This window comes from Macrobrachium rosenbergii, chromosome 8 (genome assembly GCF_040412425.1).
Source record: "Macrobrachium rosenbergii isolate ZJJX-2024 chromosome 8, ASM4041242v1, whole genome shotgun sequence".
In the NCBI taxonomy this organism is placed as follows: Eukaryota; Metazoa; Arthropoda; class Malacostraca; order Decapoda; family Palaemonidae; genus Macrobrachium; species Macrobrachium rosenbergii.
In genome coordinates, this window is record NC_089748.1 from 220,028 (window position 1) to 234,893 (window position 14,866).

Consider the following 14,866-nt stretch of genomic DNA (forward strand, 5'->3'; position numbering starts at 1 on the left):
CCTCCCATCATCTCACCCGTCGAACTCAGGTGTTTTGCATTTGGAGACGATATCCACCCACCTCTGCCATGTTGACCGTGTAGTGCGTTTGTCACGTAGCCATATTATGACTATTTATCACATCACTGTGATTCATATACAATCAGAAAGCTACAAACGTCATTTAATATCCATTCGCTCTACCTCGGAAATAATATATTTTCATATATGTTACCGAAGGGGAAATTTTAGTTGATAATAAGTCCACCGTCCCATGGGGTCGAACCAGCGAGGGACGAGGACTCAGGACTACAGGGACGCACTAACGCAGTCGGCCACAAGAGAGGTATAAGTGAATATCACCTCAAATCATCTCACCCGTCGAACTCAGGTGTTTTGCATTTGGAGACGATATCCACCCACCTCTGCCATGTTGACCGTGTAGTGCGTTTGTCGCACGTAGCCATATTATGACTATTTATCACATCACCGTGATTCATATACAATCAGAAAGCTGCAAACGTCCTTTAATATCCAATTCGCTCTACCTCGGAAATAATATATTTTCATATATGTTACCAAAGGGGAATTTTTTAGTTGATAATAAATCCACCGTCCCGTGGGGTCAAACCAGCGACGGACGAGGACTCAGGACTACAGGGACGCACTAACGCAGTCAGCCACAAGAGAGGTATAAGTGAATATAACCTCACATCATCTCACCCGTCGAACTCAGGTGTTTTGCATTTGGAGATGATATCCACCCACCTCTGCCATGTTGACCGTGTAGTGCGTTTTGTCGACGTGAGCCATATTATGACTATTTATCACATCACCGTGATTCATATACAATCAGAAAGCTACAAACGTCATTTAATATCCAATTCGCTCTACCTCGGAAATAATATATTTTCATATATGTTACCAAAGGGAATTTTTAGTTGATAATAAGTCCACTGTCCCGTGGGGGTCGAACCAGCGACGGACGAGGACTCAGGACTACAGGGACGCACTAACGCAGTCGGCCACAAGAAAGGTATAAGTGAATATCACCTCCCATCATCTCACCCGTCGAACTCAGGTGTTTTGCATTTGGAGACGATATCCACCCACCTCTGCCATGTTGACCGTGTAGTGCGTTTGTCGACACGTAGCCATATTATGACTATTTATCACATCACCGTGATTCATATACAATCAGAAAGCTACAAACGTTCTTTAATATCCAATTCGCTCTACCTCGGAAATAATATATTTTCATATATGTTACCAAAGGGGAATTTTTTAGTTGATAATAAGTCCACCGTCCCGTGGGGTCGAACCAGCGACGGACGAGGACTCAGGACTACAGGGACGCACTAACGCAGTCGGCCACAAGAGAGGTATAAGTGAATATCACCTCCCATCATCTCACCCGTCGAACTCAGGTGTTTTGCATTTGGAGACGATATCCACCCACCTCTGCCATGTTGACCGTGTAGTGATTCATATACAATCAGTAAGCTACAAATGTCCTTTAATATCCAATTCGCTCTACCTCGGAAAAAATGTATTTTCATATATGTTACCGAAGGGGAATTTTTAGTTGATAATAAGTCCACCGTCCGTGGGGTCGAACCAGCGACGGACGAGGACTCAGGACTACAGGGACGCACTAACGCAGTCGGCCACAAGAGAGGTATAAGTGAATATCACCTCCCATCATCTCACCCGTCGAACTCAGGTGTTTTGCATTTGGAGACGATATCCACCCACCTCTGCCATGTTGACCGTGTAGTGCGTTTGTCGCCAAATTAGCCATATTATGACTATTTATCACATCACCGTGATTCATATACAATCAGAAAGCTACAAACGTCCTTTAATATCCATTCGCTCTACCTCGGAAATAATATATTTTCATATATGTTACCGAAGGGGAATTTTTAGTTGATAATAAGTCCACCGTCCCGTGGGGTCAAACCAGCGACGGACGAGGACTCAGGACTACAGGGACGCACTAACGCATGATCGGCCACAAGAGAGGTATAAGTGAATATCACCTCCCATCATCTCACCCGTCGAACTCAGGTGTTTTGCATTTGGAGACGATATCCACCCACCTCTGCCATGTTGACCGTGTAGTGCGTTTGTCGCACGTAGCCATATTATGACTATTTATCACATCACCGTGATTCATATACAACCAGAAAGCTACAAACGTCCTTTAATATCCAATTCGCTCTACCTCGGAAATAATATATTTTCATATATGTTACCGAAGGGGAATTTTTTAGTTGATAAGTCCACCGTCCCGTGGGGTCGAACCAGCGAGGGACGAGGACTCAGGACTACAGGGACGCACTAACGCAGTCGGCCACAAGAGAGGTATAAGTGAATATCACCTCCCATCATCTCACCCGTCGAACTCAGGTCTTTTGCATTTGGAGATGATATCCACCCACCTCTGCCATGTTGACCATGTAGTGCGTTTGTCGACGTAAGCCATATTATGACTATTTATCACATCACCGTGATTCATATACAATCAGAAAGCTACAAACGTCCTTTAATATCCAATTCGCTCTACCTCGGAAATAATATATTTTCATATATGTTACCGAAGGGGAATTTTTTAGTTGATAATAAGTCCACTGTCCCATGGGGTCGAACCAGCGACGGACGAGGACTCAGGACTACAGGGACGCACTAACGCAGTCGGCCACAAGAGAGGTATAAGTGAATATCACCTCCCATCATCTCACCCGTCGAACTCAGGTGTTTTGCATTTGGAGACGATATCCACCCACCTCTGCCATGTTGACCGTGTATAGTGCGTTTTTATTACGTATCCATATTATGACTATTTATCACATCACCGTGATTCATATACAATCAGAAAGCTACAAACGTCCTTTAATATCCAATATATATATATATATATATATATATATATATATATATATATATATATATATATATATATATATATATTTTCATGATGTTGCCTTGTAATATGTATATTCTCCTATAATTTTGACATATTTACTTTTTTCATGTGTTATGTGTAATGATAAATGTTGTTGAAGTGTCATATTTAGTTTGGCATCAGATCTCAAAAGAACTAATGATTAAATAACTTGATAGCGTAATTTAGAATTGTTAATACAATTTTAATAGTAACGTAGTTTTGAATAATATCTTTCTTGGTAAAAGCGTAGTATTTGAACACGTGTGTGTGTGTTCCAGGAAGGGCTTGTTTCATTTCAATTGTCATCAGTTGAGATAAGAGGGAGCGCTTTGTTTTGGGTTAGTGATGACAGGTTTTGAAAACAAATGCCGATTCGTCCCCTACAGGCTCGAGACGAGTGATTTCACGTTGTTACATGTTCGAGTCACGTACACCACTTTGAGAGAAAGAATACGTGTCTTGATCAATTACGTCATGTTTTGTAAGATTGCATTCAAAACGTTTTGCTGGGATGACGTAACTTTCATCTAGAAGCTTCTCCATTGTATCTCGCACCCAAAATGCTTTAATGACGTCACCTCCCTGCTTCTACAACTTTTGTATCTCGTACCCAAAATGCTTTAATGACATCATGTAATTGTTTCACGTGTCACTGGAATTCTAAAATTTGTTTCATTCTGATTTCTGAGACCAGTCGATTTGGTTCCCTCTCGTTCTTAGAAAGAGATTCTTTTAACGTAGTGTTTTGTGGTCACGTATTAGCATTAACTTTTGAGATCTGAATTTAGCAAAGTTATTTAGTTTGTAATGGCGCCTGGTAAGAAGTGTGTTTTGTGGTAACACAGCTGCAGAAAGTGATTTACAGAGGTTTTCACAAGTTTGTGTAAGGTAACGTGAATTTTACTTATTAATACCATGGTATGATAAGTTAGGAAATTTTGAACAAGTGAACTCATTATTGATAAATCTTATGTGTATTTTTCTATTTATGATCTCTTTATATTTTCACATTTTTTTTATGTTGTGATGTAACATTTGCTTACATAGCATTGTAAATATTTCTTGGTAATTTAACATTGCATACTTAATTTAACATTGCATACTTGATTTCATTTATTAAGAATTTCTTTTTAAATCTTGAGTAATTCTTGATAGTTTAAATTTTGCTTGATTAATTTAAATTCCTGATAAAGTTTTTGTGAATTAGTTTTGTTTCATAATTTAATTCAAGAATTAATTAAGTGTTGTATTATTTTCAAGTAATAATAAATTTTTCAGATTATGAATTCTAATTAATTGTGAATTCTAATTATAAACTTTGAATTTGAAAATAAATTTTTGTATTTAACATTTTTAGAAAAACAGTGTTTCATTTATTGATCATCAGTGAATAGGATTGATTGTGTGTGCATAAGGCAAAGTGATAAACATGTTTTCTTCTTTTATTTTGCTAAAGTGAATTAAGACCAGGGAGACAGTTAGAGTTTTTTGATGGAGTGATGCCCTTCTACTCTAGAATATTTCTAGTTTAATTTTTGATACCTCACACATATTCTGATAGACTTAGTTTGATTTTTCAAGTGATTGATAAATAAGTTTTTTCTTAAGGGATCACTGTTACCTTTAGAGTACTCAGTCGTAATAATTAATGTTATGAGAGTTCAGGTATCTGGCTGAAGTGAGGTATATTTTTGAATCTTGAGATTAGTTGTGTAATAATCAGGTACTTGATACGCATCGTGACATTATATTGTTTGGTGCCCAGAGACCCGTGGAACACTCTGGTTTATGGTTTATACTGGTGGTGTTAGGGATATATTTTGATAGGAGAGTGACCACATAGTTATTTTTTGCCTTGTATTGTGAATTATTTACTTGAGTAAATTAGAGAAAATGGCTCTGTTTAATGTTCAGAGGTTTTTAGCAGCTCCTTCCATCCAAGAGTTATCTGAATCCAACCAACCAGTGGATTGACTAAGGCACAGTGGATTGCATTTTTTAGCAGTGGCATCACGTGCTTTATGGGGTAATGTGTCTAGTGGTATGATTAAGGCACAAATCAAATATATTGCAATGACACCAAGCATTGATGGATTAGTCTGGTAAAGTAGATGAAGAGTTGAGGAGAGCACCCCACCAGCGCACTCCGGGAATTGTTGAATGCAGCTGAGGCAGAATTTACAGATAAACATGAGCATGCAAAGAAAGAGAAAAGTGATGCAGAAGCAGAGCTTAGACGTAAATAAAAAGAAGCAGAAGAAAATTTGATTAAGCTGAGGATGTTTCTTCATTCAGGCTGAAGTCAATTCCAGAGAAAATCTGCAAGCAGAAATGTGTCTAGTGGTATGAAAGGCACAAATCAAATATATTGCAATCCAAGATTGAGACTCTGGTAAAGTAGATGAAGAAGGAGAGCAAGAATTGTTGAATGCAGCTGAAGAATTTACAGATAAACAAGCAAAAGAAAGAGATAGAAACAGAAGAAAATTTGATTAAGCTTGAGGATAAGGCTGAAAGAAGAAAAGAAAAAGAAAGAAGTATAGAAAAAGAAAATTTGAAAGCTGAGGATACAGAAAAGACAGGCAGAAAGAGAAAGAGAAGATAGAGAGAAAGAGAAAGAAAAGAGAAGAAGAAAAAGCAGCAGAAGAAGAAAGAGAAAGAGCAAAAGAGGAAAGAGAAAGAGCAAGACATGAAAGGGAGATGGAGTTAATAAAAGCTCGATCCACATTACCTGTAACACCGTCTAACCCTACTCAAGGTAATTCAGACCCTGTATTTGATGTAGTAAGAGTGCAGAAGTTAATTCCAAAATTTACAGAAGAAGCTCCAGATGAGTTTTTTGATCACTTTGAAAAAGTAGCTTCAGGTATGGGATGGCCAGAGGATAAATGGTCGGTCTTGTTACAGAGTGTTCTCATTGGTAAAGGAAGAAGTGCCTATTTAGCCTTATCAGCTGATCAGTGTAAAGAGTACAAGGTACTCAAACACAATGTGCTACAAGTTTACCAGATGACCCCTGAATATTATAATGAAAGATTCAGATCTTTGAGAAAGGATGACAAGATAACTTTCTTGGATTATGCTTACAAAGTAAGAAGATGTTTTAAACGATGGTTGGAGGCTGCTAAAGTTAAATCTATGGACGAACTTGAGGAGTTAGTAGTCCTAGAACAATATCTTAGAGGAATTCCTGAACACATAAGAGCCTATTTAAGAGAGAGAGAGGTTAAAAAACTTGACAAAGCTGCTACATTAAGTGAAGACTTTAATATAATTTCTAGCAAAAGAAATTATAATGTCAAGTACCAGAACCAACAACGCACAGGTTTCAGGTCTCATCCAAATTTCAGGAACATTACAACTGGAAATCCTTCTAGTGGCTATGCCAATACAATTTCAGGTAACATCCCTCAGCAATTGAATGTTAAATCCTCATCATCCAGTCTGTTCTCAAGACAGATACAGAAGACTAATGTTGTCTGCTACAAGTGTGGAAGAGTAGGACACTACAGTCGAGATTGTTATCAGACACAACAGCAGACCAAACCAGTTGGTCAAGTGGTTAAAGGTAACCAGGTGAAGCAAACTACAAAGAGCAGTGTGGGAACGACTGAGACTAAACAAGCAGAGTGTTTAGCAACCAGTGGAAATGTAACTTCAAGCAGTGAGTGGCTGAGCAGCTTGGAGGCTTTTAAGCCATATATCTATGAAGGTACGCTGACAACTCAAGGAGGGAGTGTGCAGGTACCAGTCAAGGTATTATGTGATACGGGGAGTAACCATAGTGTGGTAGTTCGTGGTGCTCACCCACAGTTGGAGAAGAATCTCACAGGAGATTCAGTTATTTTGAAGGGTATAGGAGGAGAAGAGGTAACTCCTATATGCCGCTTGCACCTGTCCTGTGAATTGGTGACAGGAAATGTTGATTTTGCTGTAAAGGACTCACTAGCTGTTGAAGGTGTACATGTTTTACTGGGTAATGAAGTTGGTGGTGTACCATTTGTTCCTTGTCCTATAGTGACAGACAAACCATTAAGGGTTAGTCCTACAGTAGATTTAGAGAAGAAAAACCCCCACCTGTTTCCAAGTTGTGTAACTACCAGGAGTAAGAAGAGAACTATGTCTGCAAGTGAAGATACTGAGGATTTACCTGCACCAGAAGAATCAAGTGGCGGATCTTTAAGATTAGAAGAGCTGTTCCAGGAAAGTGAAGTTTCCCCTAGTGGTAGTGATGAAGAGATTTCCCAAGAAAAAGAGGATCCTGTTGTTATTGAAGAGACTCCGAGTAGTCAAAGTGTTCCTGAAGATAGTAGTGAAACTACAGAAGCAGAGTTAGCAGATATGGAGAGTTCAGCCCTTGAAGTTGGTCAAGTGACAAGAGAGAAGCTAATGAAACTGCAGAAGAGGGATACAACGTTGGCTGATTTGTTCTTCAGAGTTGTTGATCAAGAAGAGATGCAACAAACCTCTATCTGTTATTATCTAAAGGAAGGATTGCTAATGAGGAAGCATCGACCTGCAGATATACCAGGAAATGCTGAATGGGGTGAATATCATCAAATTTTGATTCCATATCCATTGAGGAAACAAGTTGTAGCAGTAGCTCATGAGTCTGGACATATGGGAATCAGGAAGACTGTTGAGAAGATTATGAAGTATTTTTTCTGGCCTGGACTTCACAAGGATGTTAGCAAATTTTTGCAGAGTGTGTCACACGTGCCAGATAGCTGGAAAGCCAAATGAAACCATTCAGAAAGCACCCCTACATCCCATAGAAGTTAGAGGAGAACCCTTTAGCAAGGTAATTATAGATGTGGTTAGGCCACTTCCGAAAACAAAGAAAGGAAATGAATATCTATTAACATTAATGTGTCCAGTGACTAGGTATCCTGAGGCGATTCCTGTAAGAAGTATAAGTGCAAAGGTAATTGCTGAGAAGTTAGTGGAGTTTTTCTCAAAGTTTTGGAATACCAGAAATTGTGCAAAGTGATAGAGGAACGAACTTTACTTCAAAATTATTTCAGGATGTGATGAATTTGTTAGGAGTAAAACAACAGTTATCAACTGCTCATCATCCAGAGACTCAAAGAGCCTTGGAAAGGTTCCACCAGACATTGAAAAGTATGTTAAATAAGTATTGTAATGAATCAGGAAGAGACTGGGATGTTGGTTTACAATTAATGTTATTTGAAGTTAGGAATGCTTATCAAGAAAGTATGGGATGTTCACCAAATGAAATGATTTTTGGTCGAGACATTAGAGGTCCATTGAAGATTCTTGCAGAAAATTGGGATGAAAAACAATAGGAAATCCAAGGAGAATATGTGAAGAACTTGAGGAAAAGATTAAGAGAAATTAGAAAATTTTCTTTAGAAAATTTGAAAATAAGTCAAGAGAAAATGAAAAGAAAATATGATGCTAAGACTAAGCTAAGAAATTTTAGTATTGGACAGCAAGTTCTAGTGTTTTTACCAGTGAAAAGATTTCCCCTTACCAATAAGTTTCAAGGTCCTTACAGGATAATAGAGAAGTTAAGTGATCGAACTTATGTGATTGAAACACCAGGAAGAAGAAAACGACAGAGGAAGATACATGTAAATCTTTTGAAACCTTACTTCTCAGAGACTAAAACTGAAACAGTGTCAATAACACAGACAACTTCATTCTACAGAGGACGATGATGGACTATGAATTGGGAGCTGAAAACAAGATGAACAATTCTTCAATATTAGAAAATTTGGAAGATAAACTAAAACATCTGAGTGTTGAGCAAAGTAGTGAATTGTGAAGTGATTCAAAGTTTCACAGAACTTTTTGCAGATGTACCTAGGTGTACCAATCTGACAAAGCATGAGATAAAGATCAGAGAAGATGGAAAACCTTTTAAAATGAGAGCTTATCGCTTATCACCTTTTCATCGAGATGTTTTGAAGAAAGAAGTTGAATATTTGTTGCAGCATGGATTAGCAGAACCCAGTTCAAGTCATTATAGTTCTCCTTGTGTGTTAGTGAAGAAACCAGATGGCTCATTTAGGATGTGTACTGATTATAGGAAACTGAATTCCATCAGTGTGGCTGACAATTATCCCTTGCCTCTTATTGATCAATTACTTGATAATATTGGAGCAAGCCAAATTTGTTTCAAGATAGACTTGTTGAAAGGATATTATCAAATTCCCTTAGATGAGAATGCTAAAGTTGCTGTCAGCTTTTATTACTCCTTTTGGACTGTATCAATACACTGTTTTGCCATTTGGTCTGATGAATGCACCTGCAACATTTCAACGAGTGATGGATCAACTACTAGGATCAATAGAAGGAGTAGGTGTATATCTTGATGACATTGTGATTTATTCTACAACATGGGAAGAACATCTGAAGATATTAAGAAAAGTGTTCAAGAAACTAAGGGAAGCAGGACTAACAATCAACTTACAAAAAGTGAGTTTGGAAAGGCAACTGTGCAGTATCTTAGGGTTTGAAGTTGGAAAAGGCCTTCTCGCTCCTATTGACGCTAATGTAGAGGGTATCCATAAGGCTACCCCTCCTACTACTAGGAAACAGCTACAAAGATTTTTGGGCATGGCTGGATTTTATCGCTGATTCTGTCCAAATTTCTCAGCTGTAGTAGCCCCCTTAACAGACTTAACCAGTCCTAAAAAGAAAGTTTGTTTGGACTACAGAATGTCAAGAATCATTTGAGAAGGTTAAAGCCATATTAACTTCAAGACCAGTTCTTCAAGCTCCAGACTTCAATAAAAAGTTTGTGATACAAGTTGATGCATCTGACTGTGGAATTGGAGCTGTTCTACTTCAAGAAGATGAAAGTGAATCTTGCATCCAGTATGTTTTATGTCTTCAAAGTTGAAAAACATCAGAAAAGTGTATTCAACAATCAAAAAGAAACTCTAGCATTAATCACAGCATTGAAAAAGTTTGAAGTGTATGTGAACAGACCTAGGAATGAAGAAATTTTAGTATTGTTGGATCACAATCCAATCTCATTCATCAATAAGATGAAAAATAATAACCATGAGACTGACCAGGTGGTCTTTATGCCTGCAACCCTATAATATTAAGTGTTAAACATATTTCAGGAAAAGATAATGGTTGCTGATTATTTATCCCGTTGTGAATCGTTGGATTCAAACCCGGGATAAGTAATCTTCTTGGGGAGGAATTTCATGATGTTGTTTTCATAATACAGTATATCTCCTAAAATTTTGTATTTACTTTTTTGTGTTATACTGTAATGATTGGTTGTTGAAGTCATATTTAGTTTGGCATCAGATCTCAAAAGACTAATGATTAAATAACTTGATAGGTAAAATTGTTATTACAATTTTAATAGTAACGTAGTTTTGTAATATCTTTCTTGGTAAAAGCGGCGTTGTATTTGAACACGGTGTGTGTGTCCAGAAGGGCTTGTTTCATTTCAATTGTCATCAGTTGAGATAAGAGGGGCGCTTTGTTTTGGGTTAGTGATGACATTTTGAAAACAAATGCCGATTCGTCCCATACGGGCTCGGGACTCGAGTCATTTCACTGTTGTTACATGTACCACGTAGATCACCCCCGCCACTTTGAGAGAAAGTTGTGGAAAAGCGCGTGTCTTGATCAATTACGTCATGTTTTGTAAGATTGCATTCAAAACGTTTTGCTGGGATGACGTAACTTTCATCTAGAAGCTTCTCCATTGTATCTCGTTTTAAAATGCTTTAATTGATATTTTGCTTCTACAATTTTCATCTCGTACCCAAAATTCTTTAATGACATCATTAATTGTTTCACGTGTTACTGGAATTCTAAAATTTGTTTCATTTATTTCTGAGACCAGTGTATTTTATTAAGTCTCTGTCTCTCGTTCCTAGTAAAAATTCTTTTAACAATGTTTTGTGGTCAGGTATGCATTAACTTTTGAGATCTAATTACTGCAAAGTTTTTAGTGCATGGCGCCTGGTAAAATAATATGTTTTGTGGTTATAGCTGCAGCAAGTGATTTACAGAGGTTTTCAAGTTTTTAAGGTAACGTTTTTTCTGTTATACCATTTTGATAAGTTGAAATTTTGAACAATTTTTCTTTTATTGATAAATCTTATGTGTATTTTTATTGTTTTTTATTTTTCTTTATATTTTCACATTTTAATCTTTTGCAGATGTAACATTGTCTTTTGTATAGCATTTAAATATGATTGATTAATTTAACATTGCATACTTTTTTTAATACTTGATTTAATTTATTTAGTATATTTCTTTTTAAATCAAGTTTTGTTTTTAATAGTTTAAATTTTTCTTGATTAATTTTAAATGAATTAATAAATTTTTTCTGATTTAGTTTTGTTTGATAATTTAATTCAAGAATTAATTAAGTGTTCCATTATTTTCAAATAATAATAAATTTTTCAGATTGTTAAATCTAATTATAATCTTTGAATTTGAAAATAAATTTTTGTATTTAAAATTTTTAAAACAGTGTTTCATTTATTGATCCCAGTGAATAATTGATTTGTTTGAATTAGAGCAAAGTGATAAAGATGTTTTCCTTCTTTTATTTTGCTAAAGTGAATTAAGACCAGGGAACAGTTAGAGTTTTTGATGGAGTGATGCCCTTGAACTTTATAATATTTCTAGTTTAATTTTTTACCTCACACCTATTTAAGAACTTATTTGCTTTTTTTCAGTGATTGATAATAAGTTTTTTCTTAAGGGATCACTGTTACCTTTAGAGAAATCAGTCGTCTTAATTAATGTTATGAGAGTTCAGGTATCTGGCTGAAGTGAGGTATATAATTTTTGAATCTTGAGATTAGTTTGTAATCAAATATTAAGGTACTAGATACCAGGTTTGATTTAAAGAACAGACACTGGATATATATATATATATAAATGGTGCACTAGACTGTACCATTTATAGATATATATAAATTTGTAAACTAGGTGCACTTAGATATCAGGTTTGATTTAAGAACAGACATGGACACTTATACAATATATATATATATATATATATATATATATATATATATATATATATATATATATACATATATATATATATATATATATATATATATATATATATGTGTGTGTTATGTCTTTCTTTATTTATTATTCTTCTTTGTGCTGTTGTGTGTTGTCAAGAAGATTACTTTATGAAGACAAGATCATTCTGGCTTTGTTCTCTTAGACACAATGCAGTGACGAAGAGCAATAATGACAGTTCTTTACATTTAGTCTTCATGGAGTTTTTGTTATAAATTAACAATGGAGTTTGGCTTTTCTTCAAAAGGATAAAAACTATAATTGTGATCATTAGCTCTCTTAGTGGAGTTAAGTAAAATAAAAAAAAGGAATTTCTTCATTTATTAATTTTCAGCTTACTGTTATAATGGAGCATGATTCAGAAAAATCTCCAGCCTTGCTAACAAGCCTGAAGATTTCACTGTCGTGTTTGACTACTGTATGTAAGAAAATAATTCTGCTGAAAATCATTTATTCCTTTGAAACTAAAATTCGATTATAATAGACAATATTTCATCATCAATGCTTGTATGTATATTCAGGGAACGGTGTCCTATGATTATTAGATAAGGCTTGCTGGCTGTTGTTGTCAAACGGAGCTCAGTGCTTCTAGTAAGTGGTCTGGGCAACCTTACCCTTACCTAGTTGCAGAAATGCTCATCGCTGATTTTTTAAGATTTTCGTCTCAAATCACTGCAACTCCATTATAAGAACATCTAAACTGCAATTGTGTCAAAACTCAGTTGACAAACAATGATTCTAAAATGAAGCAGGAGGCTGCCTTTTCACTCAAGAAAAAATGATTGAATTTCAATTTAAACAAATTCACTTATGAAAGTAAGTATAATAAAGTTTGCGATTGTCGCTTTTGTGCTATTGTTGAGTTAATTGTAATAAACATTAAGAAAACAGATACAATTTTGATTTCTCCCTAATAATAAATTGTCTGTATGAAATTTCCGTGTAAAGAGAAAGATGAAAAATTATAATATCGAGAGAGGTATGCTCGCATATTCCTAATGAAATTCCGTCGACCTAAGCTGCATTAAATACTTCTTTGCATGAATAATTCAAGAGGAGAGTAAATAGAAATGAATTATTTTATATAGAATAAATCCCTTGAGATTATTCTAGCTTTGATGCCATCTCGGTAATTAGACTCATAATGAAATTATAATGCGAAATTCAATGTATTTTTCATTTCGCTTTCTGAGCTTTTTAGCTTACTAATTTTTAATAAAGCTGTTAAGGGAAATTTATAATGCTCACTCTTAACACGGTTTGCTTTAGAAATCTAAAGGGAATCTATAAGTCAGATGTGGAAAGTGAAAAAGAAAAACGAGATGATTAAGTATTGATGAAATTACACCGATTTATTCGGGCCACTTCTGCATCAGCAGAGATAGTTTGTTAATGGAATAATGATAATTGAAATAAAAATGTTCGCATCAATGGTGTCATATTCAAGTGTTGTAAAACGGATTGCCAATCTCTCTCTCTCTCTCTCTCTCTCTCTCTCTCTCTCTCTCTCTCTCTCTCTCTCTCTCTCTCGCCCATACACGTGTAGGTAAACATTTTTTTCTTTTATTATGAACAGAATCACCATTTTCCTCGAACTATGCTCATTAACATTTTTTATATGGTAATTACTCGTGTTGCTTATCCTGATATGTACAAAAAACGTGATAATGGCAATAACTCACAAACATGAATAAAACCATTCTACAATTTTGCATAATGTTTTCACTCATTCAGGCTTCTAATTATAAAGACTCAACTCCTAGTATGGATGATTAGCACTTCGATCTTTTTACAAATGTGATTTATCGACAATTAATTTACACTAGCCTTCTTCTTTGGTCAGCTAATTGGCGCCCTCTATCTTTGCGTGTCATTTTCCGAATGTCGTGATAAGAGTAAGGATTAATTCCCTACTGCGAACATCGCCGATTTCTTAGAGAGAAACTCCTGCAGTTAGGGTGTAATCGCTAAGGGAAAACCTGGGTTGAATGGAATAAACATTCGTCACAAAAAATACACTTTACTAATTAATTAATTCAATGGAGTTCGGGTGATTGCCAGGCATGCCAGAGCATCGGATGATCTTCTTTCCTGATGTGGATTTTTCATCAGCCTTTAACGAAGTTGAGGTTTGAAGCATTACACACCCATATTGCCTTGCAAATGCATAGCTGGTTGTGCGTGCTCTTGATACGGAAGATTAATTTTGTTCAGCAGCTTGTAGTTTATGGTCTTGTGGAATCATGACTTTTCTTAACCCGCAGCAGCATCCTGGAATCAGATTCATCGATGATTGCTGCCTGAACATTCTCACCATCCTTTTCTTATCTAATTACATCTGGAAAGGCTGATGGCATTTGATGAACAGGTACCTTTTTAGAAATTTTGACCTCATTGAAAGTGACTTCAGGAAACTGAATGAGTTCAAAATGTATCTTTAAGAACTCTAGCTTAACCAGTGTATTGTTCTTTTTCATATTGCACAAGTGAACAGTTTCATTCAATATTCAACTTCTGTTGGTCGATTAATACTCATAAATTATTACACTTAGATAGTAAATACCTTTGTTACCAAAGGAATATAGATTTGTTTAACAACTGCTGTTTTATATGGCCTTGGGGACTGCATGACCTGCATTTTTAGGTCGTTAACCGTTCAGGTGACAGATTTTAAAAACCATGAAACCTGAGTGTATACTTTTAGTTACTGTTTAGCTAAGAGATTGACGTAGTGATGAAACAGAGTGTGATAAAATTATGTAATAGAAATTCGAAACATAACATTAAAAAAATAATCAACAAGCTTTGGATTTTTCAAAACTATGATGTAATTAAAACCCACAGCGACTCTTCCTTGGCCCGTGTCCACGTCACGAAATTTTTTGTTTTTGAAAT